Below are 16,629 nucleotides of genomic sequence, written 5' to 3'. Positions count from 1 at the left end.
AAGCACACATACCAAGAAATACAGGATATGTACTGAATGTGGTGGTAGACCATTGAAAGTACTTTGGTGGGTCAGTGAAAATTTTAGTTTGGTTTACCTCAACATAACGAAATCAGGTTTATTATCTGTATACATAACCTTCTTTTCAGACTAATTTGACCTCCATTACCAATTTGGCGTTGTCAAAATATTTTTGTCTCATCAGACAATATTCATAATGATTTTTCAGACGTGCCGCTATGGTATCTGTAATATTGCAATTCTGTGCAATACATTTTGCAGTACAGAGTTATCCAATGAATATTAACAAAATATCTGTATTATTGCAATTCTGTGCAATACATTTTGCAGGACAGAATTATCCGATGAATATTAACAAAATTCATAACAAGTGGGAATGACTCTTGTTTTCTTTCAAAACATTCAAAATCATCAAAGTTGTTTGAGATTATCTTCATAGTTGAGAAATACCAACACAGCATGTACATTAAAGGAATCACAATGATCAGTCTGACTTGTATTCTAAGAAATTATCTGAGTTTAAATCTGACATTAGTTCTTTGTTATTCAGGTCAATCATAGAACTCATCAATTTAGTGTATTGTTCTTCTGTACTTGATATTGATTTTACAAGAAGTTGAATTTTTGTATAATGTAGCAATTTAACTAAATATCCTGCATAGCGGCATGTACATACAAAATTAAGATTTGTGATGACACAGATCTAGTTTGAAAGTCCACAGAGTGAGGCTCCCATCTCAGGATACACTACAGTATAAATTAAAGCTTGCAGGACTCAAATTTGCACTTTGGACAGCCAGAGTTAAACTTGTAGTATTATCTCTCTTGGCGAATTATGAATGTATTCAATATGCAATCACACTATCATGAGATGAATTAAATTTCTGCTGGAATGACAGCTCATTTTGAAAATTTGATAGCTCAGTCAATTTTGAAACAATGATATACATCAATTTGGAACCGGCATTGACTTTGGAAGCTCTTGTTATGAGTTTAGTTAAAGTAGCAGAATTTAGCATGAATTGACTGGAATGACAGTTCATATTGAAAACTTCAGCTCAGCAAAGTTATTCTTGAAACATGGTGTGTATTGATTTCTAGCCTGTATTGACTGTTGCACCCCCTGTTATGAGTGTAGTTGAAGAAGAAAGAATTCAGCATGCACTGTCTATTGAAGACATATGATATTGTGTTTACTGTTTTGATGTTTATTTTCAGCTTTAATGTTTTTCAAATACCAACTATACTTTTACCAATAATCCTAATCTTATGGATTGTGTTTTATGCTTGCATGTCATTATAAATAAATAAATAAATAAATAAATAAATAAATAAATAAATAAATAAATAAATAAATTTTGATGTATTTGTTTATGCTTGCATGTCATTATAAATAAATAAATAAATAAATAAATAAATAAATAAATGAATAAATGAATAAATAAATAAATAAATAAATAAATAAATAAATAAATTTTGATGTATTTGTTTTAAAAGGGCCAGTAGCTGAAACTGTTGGTGACTTTGCCTGTCCATTTGGTACGTGATTTACACCTGAGAAGGTTAAAGTTATCTATAGTCTTATGGTTCTTCTCAAAAAAACTTGTTGACAGTATTCCACACCTCAACTCAGCTGATATAATGACTTCACCTGACTTTTTGGTGAGTGATTTTGGCAAGAGAAAGTGAAAGTCTGATTGTTTTCCTCCAAAAAACATGTTGAGATACAAAGTATTCTGCTTATCAACTCAGCTTGTACATGAATGAACTTCAAAATATTATTTTATTGTTAAATGGTGAATTCCACTCCAGTCTGGAATTCTAATTTGAACAGAAACAGTGCATTTTACATGTCCATTGATTCTGAGTTGGCAAACTATTAAAATGTAGGTGTTTTAACATGCATTAGGGGTATGACACAAGAAGTGACGATTGATGTACAAAACAAAACAAAACTGAAAAAAAAAACATCAAAAGTTACAGCTACTGTCTGTTAAAGTGTCTCTCACTCTTGTAAGTGTAAAAGATTGACTTCATTTATGTTACGTTGATTCCTTAGACTTTAACCTTTTTGTTTTATTTTAATTTAGGAACAGACTGAAAACAAGTTGATGTCACAATAACCAAATGATAGAGGGCGCTGTTAGCCTATCAGTAGGCAAGACCTGGAGTCCTGTAGGGTAGGTGTTTATGTTTTATGACAGATTTGCAAAATCATAGTGTCAGGATTTTGAGACAATATGCTGCTTTTAGCTGAGTCTGTGCACCAATATTTCAGATCTATGACAACACAGCAATCATGACATACAGGGAATCAGAAACAGAAGGATAGACCTGTTATGGTCATGACACAAACCATCATGGCATGGCAGGAAAATTATGCAGAAATTAATACAAATTGACTTGTGCAATTATGTTAAGTTTATTTCTTGTTTTTGCAGTGCAAATCAGACACAATGTATTTGTGATTTGTTTTCATTATTCAGTGGTTCTGTGTAAAGAAGAACACATACTTCATATTTTCAATGTGCATTTTATTTTTGCAACCCTTTAATAGCAGGGGCTCACTGAAAACAATAGGAGTAGCAAATTACACTTGGCACTGGAAATGCAAATAAAAAGTCACAGAAAAAGTTACTTAGTTGCACTTAGAGAACTATGTCATAGTAATCACCAAATCTTTCTCAACCTGTAATGTTTAATCAATCTTGGCGTGCCTCTCACTTTATTTTTATTTATAACTGACGGTAAAATGGAGCAATTATTCATGACAAAATTCCACCAAAACCATAATAGCATACTGCTGCTGTGACTTACTGTTGTACCGGTATAGGACTTTTCACTAGCATTAACTCAGTTTTCTGTGTAGCTAAGTACAGACAATTCAGAATTGTTCTTTATGGCTGTCAACACTTAATAATTTCACCAGTTAAACTTAAATATTAGGGGCAGGTCACCCTAAAAATTGAATCTTTATCAGTTTATGCCCAATCAATAATGTTCTCGAGCATTGTGTGAAAACTTGTATAAATAAAAAAAGTGAATCAAAGTTGTTAAAACTTAGTGTCTAAGAGCATCAACTCAGATCAATAGCAATGTGTAAAATTATATTTAGGGAAAACTATTTCAACATTGCTTCCATCATACAGTGTACATGTCTTCAATGAATATAGATTTGTTGACATTATGCAGAATGTCAAGTGCCAAATCAATTATAACACTGAAATTTCTTTGTCCTAGACTGTGTTCACAAAAAATGACTAGGTTTGGGGGGGGGGGCTGGAGGAATTTAGGGGGATTTGAAGTTTTTTTAGGGGTAGCAAATGGGGACTGAAAGTTCAGCTCTGGCAGTGGGGGACCTGAAAAGTTTTTGTTTCTTTTAACAAATTACATTTTGGATTCCAAAGTTTGGTTGATATGAATAACATTTTAATGTCATCAAAATGTTGTAATGTTAGCAATAATTAAACAAAATATAGAACAATTTTGTCACATTTCATGACTTTTATCTCAAAAAAGTCTAAACATGTATGATTTTTTGTAAAAAAAATCAAAACACATGGGCCTAGTAATGGGGCAGAAGCTGCTACTGATAATTTTTTAAATATTTCTATGCAATATATCAAATACAGTTTCTTACTGTATTCCTACAGCATACTGAAACACACGATATTCAGTTTGTCGACGATAAGTCTGACTATGTAAATATGTATTAGGTGCATAACTGATTTACAATCCAGACTGACAGTCAGTTGTCAGTGATACAAATGCATGGTACACATACACAGGCTGTGTTGGCAAGCTGAATACTGGACAGTTCAACATGCTGTAGGGAGCAGAACAAGAACGCAGTTGTATAAACTGAATAAAAACATTGTCAATATTATCAAAGTTAATACAGCTGCCCTGCTACTGCAGTGTCATTGTCACTGCATACTAGCAGTGATAGAGATAGTTCTGACTCTGATATAGTTCATGAAAAGTTTGGGTCAAATGACAGTGAAATATACTTGGAAGTATCAGGAATTTTGGAATTATAGCACATGAATACAGGGCTTGACAATTCCTGTCGCCCGACGCCGGGACAAGTGAAATTTACGTTCGGGCAAGTCAAAAATAAAATCTGGTCGCCCGCCGGACAAGTTGTTTATACAACTTCTGGTGCAATCAACGCGAACCTAAGTTGCGATTTGTGAACGTGTCGCCCGATTTGCGTTGTCGTTCACACAAAATAAATGTCAATCACTGACTTTTTTAGATACAATTGTGACGTTCTTCTGCGATTCATTTGCCGACTCACACAATGTTGCAATTTTTCGATGATCGACATGAAATTGTTTCATCGTCCAATTAAAAAATTGCTCAAAATTTGGCGTAAACAGCATTTCTTTGTTGTATGCTGACTGCTCCGCCCCAACAAATTAGGTAAAAAATTGCAAAACCCAATGCCATAGTAGGCAATCGACCGTGCAGTACTTCAAAATCATTTATGCGGCCTCGCGAGGTAGACGAACATTGTTGGCAGATAGTTTGTGGAGTGATCGCTGTAAATATGAGTATTTTACGGTAATATTTCCACTAATGCAAACAAGGCATTGTGCATTTTCGCGAGCCAGAGCGTAATTTCCGCTCCGCAGACCTACCCAAAAACCAAGCAAAGTTGTTGCCGTAAAGAGGCACGTAGTTTACGACGATGGGCATTGTGTAACTCTGAGAAACGACATTGTGATGATTTACGACGGCGCCACGAGGGCCAGCGTGAGTTGTGATCGTCTGAGAATCGACGACTCGATGTGATGATCGATGTTTCTGACAAAAGATCTAAACATAAGCGTTATGATGGGGGAAAACGCCGTAGACGTTATCTCCCGAAATGGAATTTGGAAAGCACAGTGGCCTTGGTTGAAATATGACGGTTCCAAAATGTTCAGTACGTCGTGTCTCAAATACCCCACCATTGCCAAAGCATGGAGGTAGGAAGAGACTACCTCCATGACCAAACCAAGCGAAATGCTTTTCTTGACAGATACGACATGTTTCGCGTTGAATCGATAAGGTCTCACGAGTTTAGTCAACCGCATTTGGACTGTTTGGCGCATCGCAGATGAGATCGTGACGGGGACAATGATTGTGGAAATTTTGTGGGTCCCGCTGAGCCCGATAGTACGGTTTCACTTGCCAACAATCCGATCGCATGCACTCGCAATGCGTGAACTGAATGACGACGACCAGCGATAGAAACTGGCCAATCTTTTTACGACGGCATTAATGCTTGCCAAACACGGGAAGCCGATGTATGATATGTACCTTCAAATTCAATGTTAGCCCTGCGTACAGGTCTGTGTGTTCCCGGCGTCATACGGCCTCTTGTGGTGGAGGCCGTATGACGCCGGAAACACACAGACCGTACGCAGGCCTACTTCAATGTAAACTTTTAAAAAAAATCGGCGGTAACATCGGCGAAAATTACCAAGATAAGAATGCCCTGAAAGCCGCTACGGAATTCGTCGCAAGTATTTTGGTCTTGATTATTACAAATGGAGGACAAGTAAAATTTTTGAGAGGACAAGTGAAATTGAAAATCCACTTGTCCGACGGACAAGTGAACTTGAAAAAAAATTGTCAAGCCCTGTGAATATAATCAAATTTTAAAGAACAAAGATTGGATCACCATATGCTTGATTTTCTAAATTTTCACATTCTCATCGTAAAATAACACAAAAGTAAAACTTTGAACTGAAAAGTCTGTAATTTTAATGAAAAAATGTGCTTCTAAATGGAATTATTTATTTTTTACCAAATTTGCAATTATTACACCCAAAATATTAGAGATTAATCTCTGAAATTTGGGTGAAATAATGGCAAATTCGGTATTTATTTATTTATTTATTTTATGGAATATTTTAGCCTTAAACTTCCAGTTTTCACGATACACCCATCTCACATTCCATATACCTCCTTGGATTACTCAGGTCAAAGGTCACTTTGAAAAAATAAAAGGCATGGATATTTACAGGCATTTAGTCAATAGACAAAGTTGGCTACATTGACACATTTGGGACTTTTTCCACCAAATTTTACGTGATTTTAGCAAAATTAACTGACTCATGCTTCTCAGAATATTTTATTCAGCCATTTGTGCGATAGAATGGACAAAGTCGCGGGAGACGTTTTGTAGTACGGTGTGGACTGTGCCAGGAGGCTGTGTGGCATCAACGATGGAATGAAGGTGCGACCACATCTTTCTTATTGCACTCTGCATGCAGTTTGCAGATGAATCGAAATCGCATATATACAGTATTTGCCTGTTTTTGTTCGCCTTTGTTGGCATTTTATACGTTGGCTTTGGCAAGTTATTTACCAGTGTCATGTCAGTTATTGGCTGGAAACTTTCTACCCTGGTATACTTACGGAATAAAGACTTGAAGATGAACTGAGGCTTACTGACCATCGTCTCCTTGACCTTCAACAAAATGACCTTTGACCTAATGTGGTTGTTACAAAGGTGAAGACAAGCAAAATGGAAAGTGAAAGTAAAGCCATTTACTTTCTTTATTTTATTATTGCTGTAACATAGCGGCTTTAAGTTACTGAACTGTCAAACATATCAAACATATAGCAATTACATTTGAATTTGACAGATAGTGACATGTCTTTGTATGAGTGGGGTTCATGATGGGATTAAATGAGCCATTTGATACACTGTCATTGACATTCATGAACACACACAATTTTTTAAAGACTTGGCCCATTTTTCCATATTTAGCAATGTATAACTAATTTTGCATATCAGCTGACAGTAGATACAGAGTTGAATTAATCTAAGCTAGCAGTGTTACTATACACCCATCTTCAGTCAAATTTCCAGGAAAGGTTTTATTATCATTTTATACCTCTCAACCATCTCTTGCAGGATTTAGTAAAGATCTTAGGCTTTATTGATTCACTTATCATTTCTGCAGGGAATTTGTCAACAAACTGTTCACAAGGGATGGTCTTCAATTTAACTGACGTTGCCCTGAGTCTTTTGCAGGGAATTGTCAACAGTGAAATGAAATGTATTAACTGATAGAACAATGTCAAACTTTCTTTCTACTTTCAGATCAGATGGCAGGGCTCGAAAATTCTCGCCGCCCGACGCCCGTGACAAGTGAATTTTGAGTCCGGGCAAGTGAAAACAACATTCTCCCAGCCCGACGGACAAGTGAATTTCAATGAGGCCACTGTACGTACGCGCTGCCACTCTCTCTAGTTCTTTGAGTGTACCGCTTTCGATATGGCCGGCTGATAAAATAGCTCTGTTCTGCTTGGTTACAAAATGGCAAAATATTGACGTCTTTGCACGCTTTTATGTTTTTTTCTTCTCATGAAATCATGTCACGATGCCTCCTCAATAGAAAACTACAGCTTTACAATAAAATGTTATAAGGTGTTGAAACAATTTACCCTCCTTCCTACAAAGTTGCAATGTATTGAACAATTTACTCTCCTTTCTACAAAGTTACAAATTTGAAGCAAACATTGTTGCTGTTCAATACTGCAATCAGGGTCCCTCTTAGTCCCTCATGGAGTACCATACACCATGGACGTATAGCGACCGTGAATACACTGAGGCTTGGCTTTGCCTGTGTGAGTCCCGCGTACCGACGTCTTTTTTAGTCCAAGTTTTACCTACATTGCTTGAATCAAAATTTGGCCTGCAATTACTCAGTTTGATAGTAAAAACCATTATTTTAAAGGAAACTTTCACAAACAGAGTCAGAATACAAGGGAAAAGGAGAAAAACTTGAGGTTTTCTGAAAGGTCAAATCTGGGTCATCTTATGTGATGTCATGATGAAGACCCTTAAGTACACAATTATGGTGCAAAAGAAACCACCTAGGGAGGTCTAATAGGTACAATCTTATGATAAAAGGTAATTTCTTGCTTTCCAATTTAATGGCATTAGTTTGACCGCCAGTTTTAAATTAAATTTTATTAACAGTTATGGCAAAGGGAAATTGTCAACAGTAGTTGCAGTAAGCATATCCATTTCAAATCATCACATTAATATTTCTGCAGATTCCTCCAGTTTAATGATGTAACAGTGAACATCACCAGACATTTCTTGATGATATCAAAATATCAAATGAAAATGTTCCTGGGCTACAATGTTATCATTATCATTAAAACTATTACTACTCTTTAAAACATTGGGAAATGAATTGAACAATATCATTCTGTCTTGTTTTAAAGGATTTTGACCTGACCCTTTTTGTCTCAAGAAAAATACTTATGCTGAAGATGCTATTGAGCCTGCTTGATCACAACTATGACACAACACCACAATACTTGTATCTACACTGTCACAATGCTACCAAATGCTTTCTTCTGCATAGAAAATTTGTATTTGTGTGGCTAACAAAACCACATAAGGAGCTTGTAGTGTATATGTATGATAAGTTGTCATACTGTGAACACTGACTCAATGCTGCAGAAGTATTCTGTATCTGTGGTAATATACACTTCACATTGCTACCTGATTTTTAGAATTGCTACCTAATTATTTCTTGTGGCAAAAGTTTACCACTAGAAATGAATAAGTATTTCAATCCCTTCAATGTCATAAAAACACAGATAATTAATGTAATAAAAACTAAACAAATATTTCTTTAATGTAAAAACTATCATGAACAACATACAAAACATCTTGATTTGTAAAATTAGGAACTCCTGAATGCCGAGAAAGCTGTTGCTACACTTGAGATCATAAACTGTTTAAAAGTTGCTCAAAGTGGCTACAAGAGTTTTGATTTGGCTAATGAGTTGGCTAATCATTTTGGTGACTTAGGGGAACCCTGCAGTTTATGCACATACCACGTGGTAGCAGTAAACTAAATGATACTGAAAGTTTTACATGGGCACAATTTGACACAACACCGGTGGCCTATTATATACTTACCCTTGGTGCACCTACCTGACTTGCCTATTTAACACAAGGTACCAGGTCATGATGACACACAATGACAATGTACCGGTGTTGTTTTATTGCAATACACTACATGTCCCCCCTAAAATTGAATTTGTCCCCCATTAAGACCTACTATGGGTCACTGTGTCCCCATGCTAGCAAAAGCTGGCTAAAACACTGTGTATATATACATTACATAAGATATTATTTTTGATACACAGAATAAGGACACAATTTATCAGTAAGTTATAGCTACGGTTTCTTTACAATGACATGAATAAAACCATACACATTTACTCCTTAAATCATCTGAAATTCAGGGCAAGTGAATTTTTCTTCGGACAAGTGAAATTGAAAATTCACTTGCCCTATGGCAAGTGAATTTTTAAAAAAATTTTCGAGCCCTGCAGATGGTATCACTATCACCAGGCTTACTTAGTCCGGTAAGCCAGAAGTGAAGGTGACTCTGCCTGAGAAAGCTAGCAAAGATTTGTGTACTGACAGTGAGAATGTCAGGGAGCTTTTAGGATGCCAATAACTGTACTTTTCCAAGTAGACAAATCAATATGATGTAAGGAAGGCAAAAATGGCAAATCTGGAAACTTGAATATGTCCATGAAGCACAGAAATATCACCAAGACAAAGAAAATTAACATAATGTCTTTTGACTACAGTCACACTGTTACATCGGTCACTGGATTTCATTCACCAGAACTGAGTAAGAATACACTGGAAAAATTCAGTGGTGACAATTCAAAACCAATTTCAAACGGTGATCAACTAAATGATACTGTTATTCAAGCAGCACAGAAGTCACCAGCTGAACAGTTTCCCAAAATAGCTGGCTTCAACTTAAGTCAACTTTAAGTGAATGTTTATTTCTTTCAATAGGTAACAGGAGAGATGTCCTACACCGTCCTGGTCAAAGGGTAACTGTATCAACAATGGACTATTAGAGGGATACTGTCAATTATTATGAGTTTTAATCACACTATATCTAAGTCATTTTTGTGCCAGGTTTGTTCAATCTTACAGATTCAAGGCAATTAAGTCTGTCAGGGTTAACCACATTCCAGTTCAGCATCCAGAGGGAGGTACAGATTGTTGCTTGTTTGAAATTGCTTTCACAGTCTCTCTTTCAGAAACATCCATTTTCACTGTTTGATCATAAACTGATGAGGAAATACTTAATACATATAATTGTTTTGGAAAAGAAACCAAACATGTTTTGACCCATTTCCAAAATGTAGCGATCCACAAATAGACGAAGGAAACCTGAGATAATTCAATAATGATGTTTATTGTATTTGCAGACAACCTGCACAATATGATGGATGCAAGGAATGGTGCAGACTCACAGTGTAGATATCCCGGAAGATGTTTTCCAATATGAAGATGCCAAGTGGAGTGGCAGAGTGTGCAATTCATGAACAACATTCTTTAAATTTCACTTTTATCTGTTAGGAAAAATATACTCATATCCATGCAGAAATATTCTGTCTGAGGTATGGCTTTTATTTAAATTGTAAATAGCAAACACACAACCACACATTATATAATATATATATATATATATATATATATATATATATATATATATATATATATATATATAATGTAATAACACAAAATTACTTCAAGTACAAAGTAATGATATCTGTTACTTAAGTTCCATACATCCTCTCTGCATAATGTAAAAACTAGGACAAGAGGTAATGCAGTTGGAAGAGTCTGGAATTTCTCCTGAATCGAATGATTGTTTTTTTTAGAGAAAAAAGTTTCAATTTTGTTGGGTAGTGTCACATTGTTTCCCCCTTATTTGCCAAATTTATATTGAAGATCCATATTGAAGAACCTTTTGGCACATTCAAATGGAAAGGCATGATGTCAGAAGTTATTGCTAATGTTTAATCCTATGTTTAAAGTGAGGAAAAATGATTTCAAAAGTGGTTTAATTTCCAGATACAGTTTTGTAGTACTAAAGGTCAATGGCTTAGCTATGCCATGAAGGTAGCACAACACAAAGCTAACATCACTTGATTAGGGTCAAAGGTTACAGTGTTGGCTTTCTGAGTTCATTGAGACTTTTTGGATATTTCTGTCTGGCTCATACTGATTCTACTCTTTCAATGTAGAGATCTTGAATCTTAATTTATACATTCACTTTTAGCAGCAAAGTGCTCAATGACAAAATCTAGGGTTGTTATTGCTATATCTGATTTTGTCTGCACATTTCAGTGTATATTTCAGTGCATAGAAAGTGATACTCACAATGCTCCTTGATCTGTGCAGACTGAGATCACGTGTTGACCTGAAGCAAATTTCTCTTGTACATAAACAATTCTTTCACATCTTAAGGCATCGCTTTCATGACAATGCTTTCTAACTTTACACTTTGGTTATCGAGGTCAATCCCTTTTCCACTATGGAGATAATATTATCTGCTGATATTTCTGACTGCCACACACAATAATTTCAGTTAACGTGGGGAATAATGCACCAGTCAAATAGAATGTATGTTGGTTAGAAAATTCTTGTCATATTGCTTAACTTGAGAGGTACCGGTACTGTGACTGTATATGTCACGATATGTTTTCACTTCACATGGAAACATTGTACGGTGCATGGCAGGTGTACAAGAATGAAGAAATGGTCAGAATCAGTAAACTAAAGTGTCATGTTTTGTGTTGACATTTTTTTTGTTTTTTCATTGAATTACATTACCCCTTTGTCTTTTGCAATGTAAATGAAAACAGGAGACTAAATTGCATGTTTAAACACCCGTTTCACCTAATCTTGCAAACATAGCTGTGAAGTATATCATACATTTATTTCAAATTGTACATGCTATGATTAGCTTTGTCCGAACCAGTGATTTAAATTTTTAATTTTTCTTGATATTATTCTATTTTCATTTCAGTTACATATATCTTCCAGATCTTAAATCTCAGATATAAGTGCCCTGCATTTTCCAATCAAATCTTTACGTTCACAATATCAAGATAGTTTGGTTACAATCATAATTTTGTATGTATTAACGATGGAAATTCAAATTTTACAAAACAGTGGACATGAATGTTAAAACAGATATTCATTTCATAGGGTACTGAGTCAGATGTTCTCTTGCACTACCAGGCTAAAATGTGTGTTCTGAATTCTTTTTCAGCTGTTACTGAACCATGTCAGATAAGAAAGAAGTCTTTACTGTTTAAAAAGAAAGACACAGGAATAAGTTTGAGAGTGGAAACATTTCTTAAGCGACATAAAAATCAAGAAGAAAAAGAGTTCAGGTATGTTATTTATGTGCATATACACATATGATATAAATAGTCTTATCCCACAATCCTTCACTTCACCTTCCAGACTTCACTGACACTGAACATGAATTGTGAATCCATCAATGCAGGTCTACACTAAGGTTGATTTTAATGGTATATTACTGAAACAGGTAAACCAACTGAATCTGCAATAATTTTCACAAATGTGAGCTATATGTCATAATGATGTCTGTCTGTATGATTGTCTGTTTACTGAAAGTATTAATTTAGTAGTTGTTGTGTACAGGGTTTCAGTTATGAATTTAGGAACATCTAAATGTCAAGATTTTGAGACATAATGATTTTGTTTCATGAATGTTATCTGAGGATCATAACAAAGAGAAATCCCAGCAGACAAGGTGAGGAATTAAGACTTCATGATGACAGTGACAAAATACACACAATTGGATTAAATTTGCTGTAATAGACTTAATAAATCCATAGCTGTACATTTAATATATCTTGCCTTTCAGAAAGAATTTAAACATGATTTAAATACTTGTACATTTATATACTTTACACAAAATGAACCATGTAAAATTGTATTGGATCTTTCTGCTACAAAGCCACTCTACATTTTCAGCCTCTATAAAAAAATTCTCACAAAGAGATATATGCATCTACGTTTAAGTAATTTTTACAGTCTGCTGTTTCTAATTCTTCACTCTAGCTAGCTGATACTTGGTGATACCATTTCCAGATAGCTTTCAATAAACAGTGGAAGAGCTCAGCTGAAGAGAATTGTGAACACACGAAAGGTATTGTTGTCCATGTTTTTGTAAAAAAGTAAATATTTGATATTTATACTGTATGTCTCCGCAAGATTACATAGTGAATTCAAAGATTACATACCTCAGAATTTCTATACCAAAGTCTATGCAGTCAAACGGTGGAAATATAAAATTAACACAGTAACTTGGCCAGTGCAGTCTGTCATAATCATCTGGTGCAGGGCAGGCCTGCATGCAGTACATGTGTGCAGTGCTGATGTGAAAACATAAATGGCTGTATACAGCATAGTGCTGTGAACACAAGTCTGGTATACAGTGTGTACAGTGCACAGGTCTGTATGCAGTGTGCACAGTGCCGTGAACACAGGTCTGTATGCAGTGTGTACAGTGCCGTGAACACAGGTCTGTATGCAGTGTGTACTGTACGTGCTTTGAACACGGGTCTGTGCAGTGTGTACAGAGTTGTGAACACAGGTCTGTATGCAGTGTGTACAGTGCTGTGAACACAGGTCTGTATGCAGTGTGTACAGTGCTGTGAACACAGGTCTGTATGCAGTGTGTACAGTGCTGTGAACACAGGTCTGTATGCAGTGTGTATGAGTGCTGTGAACACAGGTCTGTATACAGTATGTACAGCGCTGTGAACACAGGTCTGTATGCAGTGTGTACAGTGCTGTGAACACAGGTCTGTATGCAGTATGTACAGTGCTGTGAACACAGGTCTGTATGCAGTGTGTACTGTGCTCCGAACACAGGTGATGCAGTGTGTATATACTGTGCTGTGAACCACGGTCCCTCCTTTTGTGGAGGGACCGTGTGTGAACACAGGTATGTGTGCAGTGCAGTGCTGTGAACAGTACAGGTTGATCTGCAATGTATACAATTTGTACAGTGCTGTGAACCAGGTCTGTACACAGGGTTATTTGTGGCGTGCGGATGTTGGCCATATTTTTAAAAAATCTCTTAGCTTGTGTTTAGAAGTTGAGAGGTCACCGCCTACGTCACTGTAGTGACGTGCTGCAGGGATCCTCGACCAACAGTTTTACGTTAACTTAGCAAAATGGCGTCTCGGTGTAATCATGTCCGGAAAACGTAGAAAAAAGGTGATATTTCAGTGAATTTTGAGCGGCTTTCTGGCCATGGTGACTCCCTTATAGCCAAGCTGTTGATTAAATTAGTGTTGGCAATTTGTAATTTGGATGGAAAATTTTTCGAAATATCGTCAAACAAACTTGCGCAAAGGGTGCTTGCGGCGGAACATGGACACTAGTCTATTCAATATCCCATAGCTGTTGTGGCGGGGTTAAAATCGTAAATTTTAGTCAAAACCAGCCTGTAAAAGGCAGGAATCCCGTCTGAAAACACCACAGCTATGGACCCACAGCTAGTATAGCTGATGATCTGAAAAAACTGCCAATAATGCCACAAAGACAATGTATCAATCAAAATGCTGTGTTTCTCTTGAAATTTACTCATGTTTTCCTAAATCTCTCTGCAGTGTATGCTGTAGGAAAGTGAGTTACTTGATTTCAATTCATCAGACTTTATGTGAGGTAAGGTGAAAGATATTGAGAACTTTTTTCATTTTTTCTTTCCAAAGGGATACTTGCAGACAGTTCTTGTTTTGAATCCATAACATCTGACAGTTGGAGAAGCTGAAGATCATCCGTATTCTATGATTTAAGTTACCATGGTGATTTTTATCTATGTTTAAAAGGTTGCTGCATGTATAGCAACACAGAGTGAACTGACTAAATAGTCTTGTTTCAATTATTTACAATGAGGGAACAATGTCAGTAGAATATTAGTTACTGGCACTAGAATTTAGAAACAGTTGGTTTATCACATTCCATTTTTCTCAGCTACAAGTCATCATCATGACAAGGAATGTACCGGTATACACATACTGTACTTTTACCATTGACAACCAAACTTTGCTGCAACTCTGCTGCTGTCTGTGGCAGTGAGGGGACTATGAACAGTGTCCTCAGTGGTGAAATACATATAATACTTTGTTTTTATGTAATAGATCCATGGCCATTCTATTTCCTGGTGGTTCTGTACTGTTAACAGAAATCATTTCATTCCACCAATCATCAATCATTTAATAATGCATTGAATTTGTACAGCAAAGACAATACAGGACTATGCAGCCATAATATGAATGAAGAATTGGTCAGAATCAAAATACACTTTAAACTGTTTGGTTAGATTTTTCTTTTCCAAAACAGGAGGTTAAACTGCATACTTTATTGCCAGTTTCACTAATTTTGCAAATATAGCTATGGACTAAGAAACATTTTAAATTTTACTTTGACTTCATTTTATTTTCGTTTTAGTTACACACATAACTACCAATATCATTACTCTCAGACACTGCCTCATACATTCCTGTGTGGTTTTTACCCACAATTACCTTGCTACTTTAACTATGATTGATAATTAATGTGTAGTTTCACACACTGCCTTAAAGAAATGTCTTTTTTCACTGAATCCAAAAGGTACTTTACTGAAATTTTTGTTTTGATGTACAATGAAAATCAGAGATTACAAAATATTGAACATCATGGTTGAGACAGAAAGATATTCATTTACTCAGATATGTCTATTGCCTCATTGCACAACATCACATTGTACCTGTAAACATTTTCAACTTTTAACATTATGTTTTACTTTTTTCAGTTCATCACCAAACTTGTCATGGGGAGAGAAAGTTTTTCATGTTATAGCAAATCAGATGAAGAAGTTGTAGATTTGAAAATTTAAAGGTAAGCAAAAAGTATTCAGCTCACTGTGCCTGTATGATAATTAGGTGGAAGACTTGAAAAATTTTGATCATATCGACGGGGGACTTTAAAACTTTTGAGGGTATTGAGATGGATCTGAAAAAAAGAAAAGATTTTAATCGCGATTCCTTCAGCCCTCACCCCCCATTTTTTTAACGCAGCCATATAAGGCTATAGGTGAATGGTAATTTGTTATTTTTTACAGAAACTTAAGGAGTCAAGAAATATAGTACCATTCTCTACTTAATCAGCTGTTTGGAAATTATAAGGACAATGAAGTTCAGCAAAATATTGGTGAAAGTTTCTGAGATGCTGCACATAACGCTGTGTCAGTAAAGATCATCAGTATCAAAAGTCTCACAATTCAATTGCTACATTTTGCATAAATTTGTGGCACTCCACTGAGTATGTTCAGATAATATGTCAAACATGCTAGACTTTGTCCATCTAAACATACACATGTAACTTCAGTATGATTATTGATAGCCGCATTCTGTCTCAACTTTTTATTCTGTAGCCATAGTGATCACCTGATAAATGATTCAACTGAATTACAGATAACTTCATAGCTTTAACTGGTGATGTTGTACTGGAATAGCTGAATGAGGTCATTCAGATCATTCTAGGTACATCAGGCGGCACAAAACCACTAATTAATTTCCCATAGGCCACCACAGTAGCGTTGAGCTCAATTTTCCTATTTTAAAAAATTCAGCGGCACGAATCCTCTTAACAGGTGTTAGGTCAATGTCAGCTTGACTACTGATGAAGTTTTCGTGTAGGCAAGTCCACGGAAGTTTTGAGATAGTGATGAAAATAGCGCC

The 16,629-nt window shown here is 35.8% G+C and overlaps 2 protein-coding genes and 1 long non-coding RNA gene across 4 annotated transcripts in view; 1 reads left to right on the top strand and 2 right to left on the bottom strand.

The window, feature by feature from the left end:
• The window catches only part of LOC139125244 (centrosomal protein of 63 kDa-like), a 513,301-nt gene that overhangs the window by 205,481 nt on the left and 291,191 nt on the right, over window positions 1–16,629 (bottom strand). The window lies entirely within an intron of this gene.
• Window positions 1–16,629, bottom strand: part of LOC139125142 (tyrosine kinase receptor Cad96Ca-like) — a 213,783-nt gene that overhangs the window by 85,935 nt on the left and 111,219 nt on the right. The gene's annotated exons all lie outside the window — the stretch shown is intronic.
• LOC139125260 (uncharacterized) overlaps window positions 1–16,629 on the top strand; it is a 172,141-nt gene that overhangs the window by 153,994 nt on the left and 1,518 nt on the right. The window contains exons 4-6 of one of the 2 annotated variants that reach the window (XR_011550169.1): window positions 12,138–12,261; window positions 12,959–13,046; window positions 14,620–15,686. This is a non-coding gene — a long non-coding RNA (uncharacterized lncRNA). The other variant, XR_011550170.1, reaches the window with a different exon arrangement.

The sequence above is a fragment of the Ptychodera flava genome (assembly GCF_041260155.1).
Source record: "Ptychodera flava strain L36383 chromosome 3 unlocalized genomic scaffold, AS_Pfla_20210202 Scaffold_25__1_contigs__length_14229661_pilon, whole genome shotgun sequence".
NCBI classification, from domain to species: Eukaryota; Metazoa; Hemichordata; class Enteropneusta; family Ptychoderidae; genus Ptychodera; species Ptychodera flava.
The sequence above is the reverse complement of the archived record's forward strand: the minus strand, read 5'-3'. Positions and strand labels throughout refer to the sequence as shown.